Source organism: Ammodytes marinus (assembly GCF_949987685.1).
Source record: "Ammodytes marinus genome assembly, chromosome: 8".
Lineage (NCBI taxonomy): Eukaryota > Metazoa > Chordata > Actinopteri > Uranoscopiformes > Ammodytidae > Ammodytes > Ammodytes marinus.
The window spans coordinates 16,102,426-16,118,484 of record NC_137212.1 but is presented as its reverse complement, the minus strand read 5'-3'; positions in this window follow the sequence as shown (position 1 = coordinate 16,118,484).

Sequence of the window (16,059 nt, the reverse complement as noted above, 5' to 3'; positions counted from 1 at the left end):
TTTTATTATAGATGACACAAAGTTGCTGTGTAGAAATTGAAAAAAAAAATTGAAAAAAAATCCCTGGCCAAAATGTATTCAGGTAACATAAGCACAGCCAAAGTTATACATAAAACAACGCGTTAAAAAAGTGTGAAAGGACAAAAACGTCCCCAAGAGCATCTAAGGGTTAATGTGGAAAGCAGAATGACATTTGATATGCAGGGGCATCGTTATGTAGAAAGCAAAGAACCCTCCACACTTGTTGTAATGTTTACACAAGTCAGTGAATAAACCAGGTTAAATAAATACAAACCCAATTCCGAGCAAGTTGACACGTTATGTTAAATGTGAATAAAACAGAATGTGATCATTTCCTAATCCTTTCCGACATGTATTCAATAAATAACAGTTTATCAGTTTAAACTGTATAAACTGTTTAAACTGTATAAACTACCATTGTTTTTTGTAAATATACACAAATATACAATTTGAAAATTACTACACATTTCAAAAAAGTTGGGATGGGGCATTAAAAGATTGGGAAAGCTGTAGAATGTTCAAATAAATAGCCTACCTGTTTTGCACATTACTCACATAAACATGTTAACTGGTGTTACGCGCTCCCACCTCGCTTCTCTTGTCTCCCCTCATTTTCTCTCCCAGGTGCTGGGGCCTGATTCTTGCCAGGTGCTTCCAATCCCGTGGAGTATAAAGGCGTGGCCTGGGCGGCCGGTCTCTGGCGGTCTCTCTGCCTGCCTGTCGGACGGTGTGCGGCTGACCCGCTGCGACTGCTGATAGTTGCCTTAGTTTGTGGGTTTACTTATGGGGGGCTGCTAGACGGTATTCTTTTTGTTTGTCGTAGTTTAGAGGGGCCGGGGTTATAGTTTAGCTGGAGGAAGACCTGGGCAATATAGCAGTCAACTGTGCTGCCCCAGGTTTTTCATCCCGTTTTCCTTTTTATTTGCAGCCTCCTATGTTGAGTTGTGTTGTGGGATTATTTTGAATAAATCACGTTATTACTCCGATTGCTTTGTTTCATTTGGGTTTATTTTGCATGTCTACTGGCCGGCCAACGAGCCTGGGGCCCGGCCGTAACATAATGGGGGCTCGTCTAAAGTTTGTTTAGCGGTTGGTGGTGTTTGGTTTGACGCTCGGCACCGTAGTTGGAGATTTGTTACAGCGCAATGGAGTTTGATCTAGAGGATTTCGTGGGGTACCCAACCACTGAGAAGGTGGAGGGGTGTACAGTGGAGCATTTAAAACTCATTGCGGAGAGGTATGAGATTCCAGTAAGCAAGACGGGCAAAAAGGTAATTAAGGATCAGCTGGTTCAAGCGTTGGTTCACCAGGGAGTGTTAGCGGAGCAGGGCGCGGGTGCCTCTCCTGAGTCTGAAGGGGCGGGCTTGAGCAAGCAGGTGAGGTTGAGCGAGATAGCGCTAGAAATGCGTAGGTTGGAAGTCGAGTTAGAGATAAGGAGGATGGAGGGGGAGAATATGCTGCGGCTAAAGGAGATGGAGTTAAAAGCGGCTGTGCCACAACATGCAGCAGGTATGCAACCAGCTGCGTTTGATGTTACTAAACAAATTCGCCTAATTCCGTCCTTCTCTGAGGAAAAGGTCGATACTTTTTTTGTCCTTTTTGAACGTGCCGCAGCTAACTGGGATTGGCCTAGGGAGGTGTGGGCGGCACTAGTGCAGTGCGTAGTCATTGGTCAAGCAAGGGAGGTTTGTGCGGCGTTGTCCGCTGGAGACAGTAGGGATTACAACAAAGTTAAAGCTGCCGTATTAAAGGCATATGAGCTTGTGCCTGAGGCATATCGCCAAAAGTTTCGTAAATATAAAAAGCAGGAGTCTCAAGCTTATGTTGAATTTGCTCGGGAGAAGGAGCTATTATTCGATCGTTGGTGCTCATCGCAGGGGGTTAAAACTTACGATGAGCTTAGAGACTTAGTGCTTGTAGAGGAGTTTAAAAACTGCGTGCCTGACAGAGTCTCCGTGTATCTTAGTGAGCAGAGGGCTGTTAAGTTGTCCAATGCTGCAGTGCTTGCTGATGATTACGTGTTGACTCATAAGGTTGCATTTGAGAAAACGGTGTCGCAAGAACGTCAGGGTAAAAGCAGTTACGGTGCCTCTGCCCAGTCATACAGGAGCAGCACTTCTAGTGGTGGGGAGGAGAAGCCCGCTAGAGAGGGACAGGGTATGAGGGAGCGCCCTGTGTGCTTCTATTGTAATAAGCCGGGGCATATGGTTTCTAGCTGTTATGCTTTACAGGGGGAAAAGAAAAATGTGAAGTCCGTGGTTCTTGTGAAGACTTCTAAACCGGGGGGGGGGGCCTCAGTGTCGGGAGTCGGAACTAAACATATATAGTCCGTTTCTGATGAGTGGCGCGGTGTCTTTAACTCGGGGGGGGAGCAAGGTGCCTGTGAGTATTTTGAGGGATACAGCCGCGTCCCAGTCATTTATTCTAAGTGATGTTTTGCCCCTGTCTAGCGAATCTGATATTGATTCTAGTATCATTGTCCGGGGGTTTGGGATGCAGTGCATGGGGGCGCCGCTGCATACAGTGTACCTCGAATCAGATTTGGTGACCGGTCCGGTGGTTGTCGGTGTTCGTCCCTGTTTTCCCATAAAAGGGGTCTCCTTTCTTTTGGGAAACGACCTGGCGGGAGGTAAGGTGTTAGCCACGCCTGAGTTAACGGCGGTGCCTATGGTGACTGAGGGTAACGATAGGCTGGCTCAAGAATATCCTAGGGTTTTTTCGGCGTGTGCTGTGACCCGTGCAATGGCAAAGCGTCAGGTAGTGGATGACGAGGTTGATATATCTGACACCTTTCTGAGCGAAACTGTTACTCCTTCCTCTGGCAAGCTGTCCGGTGAGGAAGGAAGGTTCACTGATGTGTTTACGGGGCGTGGGTCGCTTGTGACAGAGCAGAAAGGCGATCTTAGTTTGTCTCTACTTCTTGAAAGCGCTGTTTCAGCGGGGGACATTGGGTCTGGGTCTCGTGGGTTCTTCCTCAAAAATGGAGTGCTCATGCGTAAATGGACTCCGCCTTATGCAGAGACAGGTGACGAGGGGGGAGCGGTTACCCAGATAGTGGTTCCGTTAAAGTATCGTTCCGATGTTTTGAGTTTGGCCCACGATCATCAGTTAGCTGGGCATTTGGGGGTAAATAAGACTTACGATCGGGTGCTGCGGCATTTCTTTTGGCCTGGGTTGAAGAGAGACGTAATGCAGTATTGTAAGTCGTGTCATGTTTGCCAGGTTACTGGTAAACCAAATCAAACAATTCCACCGGCACCGTTGTACCCAATTCCGGCTGTAGGGGAACCCTTTGAACGGGTTATCATTGATTGTGTCGGTCCGTTGCCACGTAGCAAGTCGGGTAATCAGTTCTTGCTTACTATCATGTGCGCAGCAACACGGTTTCCTGAGGCTATTCCACTGCGCAAAATAACTGCTCCTGTGGTGGTGAAAGCATTGATCAAATTCTTCTCTGTGTTTGGTTTACCGAAGGTGATACAAAGTGATCAGGGGTCGAACTTCATGTCACGGGTTTTTTCTCAGGTGCTGAAGCAGCTTGCGATAGCGCACGTCCACTCGAGTGCGTATCACCCTGAGTCGCAGGGGGCACTAGAGCGGTTTCACCAGACACTTAAATCGATGCTGCGGGCTTACTGTTTGGAGTTTGATAAAGACTGGGATGAGGGGGTTCCCCTCCTGATGTTTGCTGTAAGAGAGGTGGTACAGGAGTCTGTGGGGTTTAGCCCCGCCGAGCTGGTTTTTGCTCACTCTGTGCGTGGTCCATTGAAACTGCTGAAAGAGAAGTGGGTGGGTGGTGCTGAACCTCAGAACCTGTTGGATTTCGTATGTGATTTCCGTTACAAGCTGCGCCGGGCTTGTGACCTGGCGAGGGAAAATCTTAGTGCCGCTCAGAAAAGAATGAAGGGGTGGTACGACAAAACAGCGGCAACCCGAGTTTTTGCTCCCGGTGATAAGGTGTTGGTTCTGTTGCCGATTCCTGGGTCGTGTTTACAAGCTCGTTTCAGTGGCCCGTATTGTGTGGAAAAGAAAGTGGGCGACTATGATTACCTTATTGCTACTCCGGAACGTAGCCGCAAGAAGAGACTATGCCACATAAATATGTTGAAACCGTATCGGGATCGTGACGATGGTACCGGCCCGGTCTGTGTCAAAGATGACACAGTCCCGGCAGAGGGGTGTAACGTTGTCAAACTTGACGGAGAGTCAGTTCTGGCGCTGTCCGGGGCTGAAGTTGAGTTATCTGATGGGGAGCTGTCTAGTGCTGAAAATGCTGTTGCCGGGGGTGGGCGGGACATGCTGGAGATTGAGGGTGATATTGAGGTTCCGTCTAAAGCGCTAGTGCAGGGGAGGCTAAAGAACTCTCAAATACTGAAGGAGCTGGACGCTCATCTGGCTCACCTACCTGTCCTTCAACGCGCTGATGTTACGGGGTTGATTTTGTCACACACCGCCTTGTTTTCTGACGTTCCTTCGTGTACCTCTGTTTTGCACCATGATATCGATGTGGGTGGTTTCCCACCGATTAAACAGCATGCCTACCGTGTGAACCCAGACAAGCGGCGTCGCCTTAAGAGGGAGGTTGAGTATATGCTGGAGCATGGGATTGCGGAGCCTAGTTCAAGCTCGTGGAGCTCTCCCTGCCTGTTGGTGGACAAAGCTGATAAATCAGATCGTTTCTGCACTGACTTCAGAAAGGTTAACGGGGTGACGAAGGCGGATAGCTATCCGTTGCCTAGAGTGGAAGATTGTGTCGATCGGGTCGGTAGTGCTTTGTATGTCACGAAACTCGATCTGCTAAAAGGGTATTGGCAGGTCCCGTTAACAGAGCGTGCAAAGGAGATCTCCGCATTTGTGACGCCCGATGATTTTTTGCAGTACAAGGTGATGGCTTTTGGAATGCGCAATGCGCCTGCTACTTTTCAAAGGCTGGTGAATATTGTGTTGTCAGGGGTTTCTGGGTGCGAGGCTTATTTGGATGATGTGGTGGTCCATTCTGATGACTGGCAGAGCCATATGCAGCAGTTGGGCGAAGTGTTTGATCGGCTGAGCAGCGCTAACCTGACTGTGAATTTGGCCAAGTGCGACTTTGGGCAGGCTACTGTGGTCTACTTGGGAAAGGTGGTGGGCCGAGGGGAGGTGCGCACGGTGCAGGCCAAAGTGGAGGCTATCCATAACTTCCCTGTTCCAGGTTCGAGGTCAGATTTGCGTTGCTTTCTGGGGATGGCGGGGTATTACAGGGGGTTCTGTAAGAACTTTTCCGCGGTTGCGGCGCCATTGACTGACCTAATAAGCCCAAAGGTCCGGTTCGAGTGGTCCGATGAGTGTGAATTTGCGTTTCAGCAAATTAAAGCCTTGCTATCTAATGCCCCAGTACTTGCCGCACCGAAATTCGATCAGCCTTTTAAACTGGCCATTGATGCTAGTGATCTGGGAGCAGGTGCTGTTCTGCTCCAGGATGGGGATGATGGCGTAGAACACCCTGTGTCCTATTTCTCTCGGAAATTTAACCGTCATCAGCGTGCGTACTCTACGATCGAAAAAGAAGCTCTCGCCATTGTACTCGCATTAAACCATTTTGAGGTGTACGTCGGGTCGGCAAGCGTTCCTGTCACTATCTATACCGACCATAACCCCTTGGTGTATCTTCAAACGATGCGAAACACCAATCAGAGGTTGATGCGTTGGAGCATTTTTTTGCAGGCCTTCAATGTGGTAATTGAACATATTCGTGGCAAAGATAATGTTATCGCGGATGCGTTGTCGCGCTTGTAAATTGTTGTGTTTTTTTTGTGTGAAAAATCACTAACTTAGGTTGGGGGTGTTACGCGCTCCCACCTCGCTTCTCTTGTCTCCCCTCATTTTCTCTCCCAGGTGCTGGGGCCTGATTCTTGCCAGGTGCTTCCAATCCCGTGGAGTATAAAGGCGTGGCCTGGGCGGCCGGTCTCTGGCGGTCTCTCTGCCTGCCTGTCGGACGGTGTGCGGCTGACCCGCTGCGACTGCTGATAGTTGCCTTAGTTTGTGGGTTTACTTATGGGGGGCTGCTAGACGGTATTCTTTTTGTTTGTCGTAGTTTAGAGGGGCCGGGGTTATAGTTTAGCTGGAGGAAGACCTGGGCAATATAGCAGTCAACTGTGCTGCCCCAGGTTTTTCATCCCGTTTTCCTTTTTATTTGCAGCCTCCTATGTTGAGTTGTGTTGTGGGATTATTTTGAATAAATCACGTTATTACTCCGATTGCTTTGTTTCATTTGGGTTTATTTTGCATGTCTACTGGCCGGCCAACGAGCCTGGGGCCCGGCCGTAACAACTGGTAACATGTGATATTATCATGAATGGATATCACAGGGCATCCCGTAAAGCAGTGGTTCTCAATTACTTTCTGCCATGGAGACAGAATTTTTTTCGCGCCCCCCCCCCCCCTAAATTGAAATACTATTGAGAACCTGCTAATATTTATTTATCTGTAGGCCTACAAAACCACTGTATGAGTTTCTGGCATGAGCATTCTGCGTACAATCACCTTATTATCAAATTAGATAACAAAAATTAGCTTGAGATAACTTCTGCAGCAAAAAAAATCAAAGTTCAGTTTATTAGCTAAATTTGTAACATTTAAACAAGACTGCTCAGTCTGTGTGAATCTCAGGACAGAGAAACAAGAGCAAATGATTCACTGAGGTTTGCATTTCATTCAAAACATTTTTAAACTGTAAACATAGTTAGGGTGGTGTTTTTTTTATTATAGGCCACTAGGCCTTCTGTGATGCGATAACCAATAATTCATTAATGTTATTATTAGTCTACTTGCTTGATTTCTTTTAAAATAGCCTACAGAGACACTTGGAGACACGTGGACGTTTATTTACTGCATATCCCGGCCTTTCGCGCGGATATGACCATACACAAGCACACATCGCGCTTGCTAGCACTTAAAAAAAAAAAAACTTGGTCAGTTGGAAATCAAGGCAGCCCGCCCCCCCCCCCCCCCCCCCCCTGACAACTCACGGGGCGCGCCCCACCATTTGAGAAACACTGCCTGTGAAGGTCCCCACATCTGCCCAGTTCAGACCAAAGATTCGCCTTGCAACTGCTTGCAACTGCAACTCCTTGCGACGAGACGGCTGAGACGTTCTAAAACTGGACTTTGCGATTTGACATGTTGAATCTTCTGCGACGCCTTGCAACGGCTTGCAACGCGCTGCAACGAGCAGTTCACACTGCTGCGATTTATCCCCCGCGACGTTCTAAAACCGTCTCGTCGCAAGCAGTTGCAAGGCGAATCTTTGGTCTGAACTGGGCAGACTACCGGTCGCTCCAGAGTTCACTTGCAAACGTCCCGAGACCACCTCTTTCAAGCAGAGCAGAGTCCGGTTGTTTTGTGCGCACCAGAGTCTTGCCTCGTTTCCACAGAGTAGAGCAGGTCGGGTCGGATCGGGTCGGAGCGGCTCAGCTCACTTTTAAGAATCTCGTGGTGTTTCCACTTGTGTGCTGGAGTTTAGGCTGGACTGCGATAGCCGCCAGGATATTGGTCAAACTATCGGGCTGTGGACGGAGAGCTAGTTATCATTAGCATCAGCGTTAGCCGACATCACGGCAACAGCTGAATAATGTAACACATTACACAAGTTACACTACATGAAAACAACGGGCTGTAGACGCTAGAGTTATAATTGCGTGTAGGAAACATTGTTGAGACTGGAATTTCGTACCACAGCGGCCGTTCCATAATACAACACTCCCTTTAGCAATGGCTTAATATAAGACCTCCCTGTGCTGTGTATCTGCGGGAGCGAGTGGCATTAATAACTTCAAAACAGTAAAGGTTTAACATGATTACGTGCTTTTAGATGCTTTAATCATATGCCGAATTTATAAACAGACCATATTATTAACAATAAATTAAGTTATGTACATGGATACATTCATAAGTAAACATTTAATAGACAGATTTGTGAAAGGGGTTTGGCGCTGTGTGTTACATTAGCGATCCTGCAGCCAGGCTCTACTTTTCACGGCAGTAGTTTGGTCTTTAGATGTCGCCAAACCAAAATTCCTCCCTAGTTCTGCTTTAATTTCAACCGTGTTGTTTCCCTTTGCATGATACATGTCAGCTATGATGTTACATTGAATGTGCCATGTTTTACAGATGTGAGTGACCTGACTGAGCCTGTGTTTGATGAAGTGTCTGTTGACCCACCCGGACCTTCACACAGCTATCTGTTCCATCAGAGGAGGACGTGTTCACTGGGTGGGACAGGTGGTCTTCTTCAGCGAAACCAGCAACAACAAGAGCAGCAACATCTAGGCCGCTATAGAAAAAAAGTTTCACAAATCAGAAACTACGTTTTCTATAATCTATAGCCTCACTGTAATATTCTAGTCCAGATTTGAAGAGTCTAGGTGCAGTGGTTTTCAATCAGGATCAGTTCTAATGCAGTCTGGACCCCCAAAAAAACTTGAAATGTATCTTTATTGCATTTTCACAAATAGAAAAAAAGTTTCACTAATCAGAAACTATATTTTCCATAATCTATAGCCTCACTATGATAATCTAGTCCAGATTTGAAGAGTCTAGGTGCAGTGGTTTTCAATCAGGACCAGTTCTAATGCGGCCTAGACCCCAAAAAAGCTTTGACATGTGCCTTTATTTCATTTTCACAAATAGAAAAAAAGTTACACAAATCAAAAACTATGTTTTCTATAATGTATAGCCTCTCTGTGATATTCTAGTCCAGATTTGAAGAGTCTAGGTGCAGTGGTTTTCAATCAGGACCAGTTCTAATGTGGTCCAGATGCAAAAAAAGCAGTGAAATCTCCCCTCTCTTTCTTTTAAACAAACTTAATAAAGGTTACATCAATTGTAAACTGTTTTTAAAGAATGGTTAGACTCTCTTCGATAATCTAGACTAATTAATGTGGCTTTACCGCGGCGATTTAGGAGGTTAAACAACGGAGAATCAGTCGCTCCGCCGCTCCTTAAGAATCCCTTAACTTTTCCTTCTGCCGAATCGGCTGCTGCGAATCAGCTGCCAACTTCAGCGTCGTTGTCCAGTAAAACGGCTTTATCACACTTTTAGATTGCCAACATTTGCTACACAGCGTAGGCTAGGTAGTGTAGACGGAAAGATAACCTTAATAGCACTGTGAGTCAAAATCATGGTCAAAATCTGCATAAACAACAAGCCTGTCTGAACGTGTGCATCACTTTTAAGTGTCCTCTGGAAACACTTACGGAAGCACTTCCGTCGTGTTTCGGGCTATTTGCTTGCGTTTTGTCTTCTTGCATGTGTTTTCTGATGTTGCAGTGCCGTGAGCTCTCAGGGCCACCGTATAATACGCTCACAACAACACAGGGGAAACCAGGGGCACTGTGTTGCTTTGAGCTAAAATGCTTTAGCAAGCTGAACTTTTCTCAGGCGCACCAGAAACTATCTTGTGTGCACACAACAGTTTCTGGTGCGCACCATTAAGTACTTTTGGTTGTTGTTGTTGCCAATGTCACTTAAGGCTGGGACTCTAAAGAATCCAATTACTTTAACTAAAAAAATAATTATAATAAAGTTTCAGAGAAAATTGAACGTTATACAAATGCTTTTATGATTTTTTTTTTTTTTACAGTTGCAAAAACAATGTTACAGACTTACTATAAAATGTCATTGCATCATGACCTGTCAACAGAAACAGTTGCAGAGGTTCACTCTTTAGGCCTATAGGCACTCATTGAAATACTGGAATAATTCAACATTTCTACCCCACCCTATTATTGGAGGATAAACATTTTTACAAATCATATTAAGTTACCATATATGGTCCCTAACCAGTCTAGGGTAAATATGTTTCCCAAAAGTGTACATCTAAATAAGCCTTCTCTAGGCTACTCCTTCATGGAGAGTCATGCATGGTGAGGCAATTTGGGTGTCAACCATATCCAGAATTTAGTGCACACATTTCCAAATTATACCAGTCCATCAAAACAAAACAAAATTTAGGAGGAAAAGATTAATTGGGCTTACTCATTGGCCCTCATTTATCAATTTTGCGTGGAAACTGGTGCAGATTCTGGCGCAAATACCTCCCTACGCCAGGTGTCGCGTGGGATTTATCAAACAGGCGTATCTCGCCAATCTCAGTGTACGCCAGGCCATTATTGATAAATGCGGCGGATGAAAACTAGCGTATCACGCCCCTATATTTTCTCAGTTTAGAGGCCTCGCCCAGAGGTTTTACGACATGGATATGCGCAATACGGCACTTCCCTGAAGTAGAAATTGACAGAATCACAGCGAAAGTAGAAAAAAAGAGTTTCATTTCGGAGCATTAGCCTACAAGCAGCATCAAAGAACGACAGAAGGCAGCAGTTAGGAAGGAAATAACTGCTGCGGTCAACAGCGTTGGTGTTGACTCAAAATCGCCACTAAAAAAAGCGTGTTGCTGTTCTGAAATGCAACCAACTGGTGGTGCGGGGCTGCGGGCATAATATAAGTGGTGGAGGAGAAAAAGACGCACCAACTGTCCGATAATGGTCCCCATAAAATAAATACACGTCTGCAGAGATTTGAATGATTAGAATGTATTGGTCCTTTTAGATAGCACTATTCAAAAGGGTTTTAAAAACAAAAAATAACACATTTAGCGTTTTACTGTATGACAGCATGCGCTTGGCACGAGTGGTCAGCCCGGCCGTCAGCTGCACAAGCCGACCCGGCAGCGATCAGCTGTGAGAGCGCCCACCGTCCTGCTCCACCAGCAGATAGGAACAACGTGCCGGTTAACGGTGGAAATAAATCGCTCGCTTTAGCATTAATGACACATTAAAAGAGGAACTAACATCTACAAAGTGCGTCAAATAAATAAAATGTTAAGCTGAATGTTGTGCCGTGTATTTTTTTGTATCATAAAGAGCAGTGTATGTCTACTACATATTTAATACTTAGGCTAACATTTTGAATGAATGCAGCCCCCGTGCCTCAGTGTCCCCCCAGCTGCTCCAAGACGGAGACAACTGCCCTTACACAGTCCCATGCAGCCCTCCTAAGTGGCCGGTGTGCGCACTATTGAATCAGCTCTCCTACTCAGTTGCACACCATAAGCTGCTCATTTTTAAGTGATTAATATCTTTATTTCGGTCTTATTTGCACTGCATTTGTATTATCTTCTTTTTCCAACATTGTATTTATTGATTTTTAACATTTTGCACATACAAAGTCTTACACATTAATCAGCAGGTTTGTACCCTATATTAGCACCAAGGTGTAGGACATTACAAAAAAGATATATGAAAAAAAAACATATATATATATATATCACATGTACAACAGGATTTAAATAACGAAAATAAAAATAACGTGAGACCCCTCAATTCAGGCGTCTAACAAACAAAACCAAAAGTATATAACAGACAAACAATAAGTCCTGTAGTATTTCTAATGTTGCAATCGGGGAATACAAGTAAAATCACATTACAATCTAGTATTCATCATATAATCACGTGAGCGTTGCAGAGGGCAATTTATTCATCCCCAGGTTCTTCTATCATATGTGCTATATCTCTCCTCTCCAGAAAACTTATAAACGGACCCCATATGTTATTAAAGAGTGACTCCTTGGCCTTGATAATGTATGTAATTTTTTCTAAGGGCAGAGTTGTAGATAACTCAGTAATCCATTTATTTAAACTGGGCATGCCCACTTTTTTCCATGACAGAGCAATTATTCTTTTAGCCAACAATATACCAATTTCTAAAAATATGCAGTGTCCTTTCCCAATATTGTATTTTTCTGGATATAGGCCGAGTAAGAAAAGTTTGGCATCTAAAGGTATTTGTATTGGAATAATATCCTGGATACACCTCCTCACAGCCTCCCAAAACTTATTAACTTCTTCACAGTGCCAAAGACAATGAAAAAGAGTACCCTTTTCCTTCTCACACTTGATACAGATATCTGGAACGTCACTGTTGAATTTATTGAGTTTTTCTGGGGTGATGTAAGTTCTCATGAGCCAATTGTACTGCAGTAATTTAAGACGAGTGTTAATTGTTTGTGATTGTGCTTTGGTACATGCTCTCTCCCAGTCCACAATGGTTATGTTGTCATGTAGGTCTTCCCTCCAAGCCTCCAGCCTCTTTACCGATGACTCTGAGGACTCGACTACTAGAAGGTTATAGAATTTGGAGATTATGCCCCGCCCCAAATTGTCCGTACACATTATCTTTTCTACTTTTAATAAGGGTGGGATAGACAATGATTGGCCCTGTTGTGATCGGATAAAATTCCGCAATTGTAAAAATTTAAAAAATTGATTACGGGGGATATTATAGTCAGCAGTTAGTTTTTCAAATGATTTCAGATATTTCGTGACTGGGTTAAATAAATCTCCAATTTTTTGTATTCCATTGCCAGCCCAGAATTTGAATCCTGCATCGGATTTACCTGGAGGGAAATTGTATTATCTTCTAATAATTGTCCAACAAACTCATCGGCTACCCGGCACAGCCTGCACTGCGAGTCCAAGCTGTTTTCAAATTTGCGTACACGAGCTGAGAGCTGGTGTTGCCCCCTTGACTTGGTGGTAGTCAAGAGGGTGTGATATAAATCCTGATTTGAGAAACAAGAGACACGAAGCAAAACTTTCATTAGTCTCGATCGCAGGATTTATTCTGCACCAGGACATTTATTTCTTCCAAACATCCTGAATTTTACTTTATATCAAAACAATATAAACATATTCAACATTTTTCTTGACACTTAAAAAGTGATTTCTTATTAGGTTACTCTTTTGGTCTAAGTTAAACTAATTCACTCAGTACACAATGTTATCAAAAGAAAAATACAAAAAGTGCACTAATTTAGCTGTTATTTAACTTCTGTTCATTCATCAAAAACAACTTAACATTACAGAATGCACCTTTAACAGGTCTACGTTCGCACACAATGACATATCCCATTCAGCTGTTTAGCTACGGTACGGGCGTCACACCCAGAGGTGGGCAGAGTAGCCAAAAAATGTACTCAAGTAAAAGTAAGTTACTTTAAGATTATAATTACTCAAGTAGAAGTAAAGGTACTCATAAAAAGTATTACTCGAGTAAGAGTAAAAAAGTATGCAAGTTACTCAAGTATTTGTAACGGAGTAAATGTAGCGCGTTACGACCCACCTCTGGTCACACCCTTGCATTGTCCTCACACTCACGTGCCTCAGCATAGCATTACAACACTAGTCACTTGATCATACATAGATTAAATCCACAAACACATATTACAAACCCACGTTTGGTATAAACTAACTGTAAGCGGCTAAACCGTGCCGAGGTGAAACTCACGGCTTCATGAACCCAATGTCAGCATAAAGCTTGTAAGAACCCACTAGCTCCGCTAGTTTAACAGCATTAGCATGTAGCTTCATGGTCACGATCACACAAACATTCACAAAACAACCCGTTACTCTTATTCTGACTGAAACTACTACACTCATGACCTAACTAACATGTTTACTCTTCAAAGTATGCTGTGTGTGTGCATTTTGTATGACTATTAACCCACCTGATTTGAGAAACAAGAGACACGAAGCAAAACTTTCATTAGTCTCGATCGCAGGATTTATTCTGCGGTGCCGTGCCCCCGTGGTATTAATGATCCCCTGGGCGCTGTGCGCCCTCTAGTGGCTTGGTGAGTCATTATAGCGAAAGCTGACATTTTAAAATAGATTATTTAGTACAAAACAAAAAAAATAAAGGGGTGTCTATTTTTATCTAACTAAACCTTCTTTTACACTTTTTACTGATGCATCACATGTATTCATATTTTTAACCCTTTTCACACAATGTAGAACTACTTTTTCTAACCCATTACACTGGCGTGGGGAGATTTGCGTGGAAATGTACGTACACCCATTTTTCTGGTCTACGCAAGATTGATAAATGAGGGCCATAGTGTCTGCTTTAAAAAAAGCGTTTTATGTCTGCAAAAGTTTACCTTATGTAGGCCTTGCCCTATAGGCCTACAGAATGTTTTAACAGCAGGACAACATAATCCAAGCACGTAGCCTAGGCCATATAGCCTACCCAACAATTAAGAAAACAACTTCTGCATGGGTTATTTAATCTAGCTATTGAAATTAACATTCTCTTTTGATTTAGCTATTATTTCCCCAGAAAAGTTTTAAAGGAATTTTGTTGTAGATGTTTCTTGGAAATATGCATAGGCTATTTAGGCCTAATAGATAAGTAGATGTAATGAAAAGCATTCAAATGTACTGAAGCAATGAAGAAACTTGTCATTCGCTTCAATGCAGTTTTAAAGAAATGTGTCTTCAAATATGATGACATATTTGAGCCTTGAAGGCTACCACATCTTGCTTAAAGGATTACTTCACCCATACTGAACCAGCGTTCCATCATTATGAAATGGCTATTATAATATAAGGAAAGAGGTTTTTCTTGACTCAGTCTTCCCTTGGCCCAGCTGTCCTGATAATCCATACCCACCCCCCACCCCACATAGGTCTTAAAGTGAAAAGCAGAATGACATTTGATTTGCAGGGGCATCGTTATGTAGAAAGCAAACATTTGGCCAATTACTAGGCTACTCAAAAGTTAATCTCATGAGGCTTTTTTTAGATATGGGTTTCAGTGACGTTGTCGTGCCTTAACCTGGCCTTTACATCCCACTCCCATAGACTCGACATGGCAACAAACCATGTAACAAACTCAGGTTGCGTTCCGAATCGCATAGGCCTACTCTTTCTTTTTTCTATTCTACATACTACTAATACTACTACTATACTACATCCGACGATAAAAATAATCTAGTTAGGATGCAGTAGGCATACTATTGGGACATACTTTACTCTCTTATTTCATCATAACATTGCGCCTTGAGCTTGCCTCTTGCTTTTATGGTTGCATTCCGAATCGCATACTCTTTCTTTTTTCTATTCTACATACTACATCCGACGATAAAAATAATCTAGTTAGGATGCAGAATCTAGTTAGGATGCAGTAGGCATACTATTGGGACATACTTTACTCTCATATTTCATCATAACATTGCGCCTTGATCTTGCCTCTTGCTTTTATATCCGTCGCATCCCCGTTTGTTCTCATATGGAGGCTTCGTCGATGTTACGTCACTTCACGTGCGCACTGGATTGTGGGTCAGAATCGCCCAAATAGGATGCACTTTTCAACACTAACAATATTGGCCGCATGAAGTAGGAGGACATCCGGGTACTTCTAACTATCCTAAATCTGGCCACAAGAATCGGGACATCCTACATCTTTTCTTCTACATACTATATAGTAGAAAGTATGCGATTCGGAACGCAACCTATATCTCTTTATAGGTCCATGTTTTATATCCGTCGCATCCCCGTTTGTTTTCATAATGGAGGCTTTGTCGATGTGACGTCACTTCACGTGCGCACTGGATTGTGGGTCAGAATCGACCAAATAGGACTATAGGATGCAGTTTTCAACATGGTTTTCAACACTGAGGCCGTGTCTGAACTGCCATACTAACGTCCTACTCATACTCATTTTGACTTCAATTTGAGTATGTGACGGTTGGGTATGCGAGTTTGGGTATGTGAGAAATTCCCGGATGAGTACTAACTTCCGGGAAGATTTTGGGTATGAATCGATCGTATACTTTTCCTACTCAACCGCCCCACAATGCACTGGGTCAATTCTACCCGCCCAGGAAAATGAAATATTTTCGAGCAAGTTGCTAGGCAACAACATTGTTTGGGGTTCCGCGATCTGACAACTGTACGTGCAGTCATTCATACACTCTTACAATAGATAAGAGATGAAGATAAATACCTAACAACATTAGAGTCACTAAGTGAAATGAGTGTTGTGAGTCTGATAGTGGAGAGAGATCAGAGCAGATCGCTGTCCCACACACCGCGGCTCGTCCAGCTCAACTCACAGACAGCTGAGTGCTGATGAGCCGGACAGAGAGCGTCGGAGGGATCCTCCGCCTCAAAACATCATTATTATAAAACAAGAGGTCTAAAACACAGATGATGAACACA